Here is a 1,197-nt window from a genome sequence, read left to right as displayed (position 1 = left end):
AATAGAATGGTGCGGGTAGATAATTCTCCATTCTAAACTGGGCATAAGTGAAGAAACCTGTAAAACCTCTTCAGCCTCATGTGGAGAATAGGATGAAGAGCCAGGAGCCCTCACAGAGTGTATGGGCTGTGTGAAACCAGACACCTCCCAGGAAACTCAACCTTTGTCCTGTGCAGGCCTCAGTCAGTACCATCTGTTTCCCACTGTACACTCTGCCACTTCCCTTTCAAGACATCCTTCCTACCAGGGTCTCCTCTCCCATTCAGCAATGGCCATACATAAAGGTGGTGATATGGGGAAATGAAAGCCTATACATACACCAAGTTGGGCAAAGACTCAAAGGCAGATGTTGAGCAACTTTATTTATTATCGTCCCAAACTGGAAACAACTCAAACATCCATGAACAGGTGCATGGATAAACAAATTCTGGTATATCTATCCAATGAAACACTAGTCAGCAAATAAAAGGAAGAAACTACTGATTCATGCAGTAGCTTAGATAAATTTCAAAATAATTCTGCTGAGTTAAAGAAGCCAGATCAAAAAGAGTACATGTTATATGATTCCTTTGATATAAAGCTCTAGAAAATGCAAACTAATTCATAGGGACAGAAAGCAGAACAGTACTTGCTGCTAGGGGGCCAGGTGTGGGGTTGGGAAGGGTAGAAGGAAACGGTTTCCAAGGGCAGTAGGAAACTTTTGGAGATGATGGTTATGTTTGTTATCTTGATTGTGGTTATGGCTTCACAGATGTGGCATATGTCAGACTTGATCAAACTGTGCACTGAAAATAGGTATATATCAGTTATGACTTAACAAAGCTGTACCCAAAAGAGGGGGTGGAGATGGTCATTATGATGATGATAAAGCTGAAGGAAAAGTTGTTGGCAGGTCAACCATAGCCATGAGTGAGGACACTACTTTCTAACAGTAGTTTAGGATATTTACTTTTTCCTATGCTATGACTTGAATGTGCCCCTCAAATAGAATGCAGTAGATGTTTAATTCCTCAATTCACATTTGATGGTATATGGAGGCAGGACATTTGAACGTTAGGATTAAATAGGATCATCAGGGTATGCCCTTTATGGTAGAACTGGTGGCTTTAGAAGAAGAGGAAAGAGACCAGAGCTAGCATATTTGCTCTGTCTTGCCATGTGATGCCTCCCACTATGTCATGATGCAACAGGAAGGCC

The sequence above is a fragment of the Otolemur garnettii genome, unplaced genomic scaffold, assembly GCF_000181295.1.
Source record: "Otolemur garnettii isolate 467f Iridium unplaced genomic scaffold, OtoGar3 scaffold00068, whole genome shotgun sequence".
In the NCBI taxonomy this organism is placed as follows: Eukaryota; Metazoa; Chordata; class Mammalia; order Primates; family Galagidae; genus Otolemur; species Otolemur garnettii.
This window is presented reverse-complemented; position numbering follows the sequence as displayed.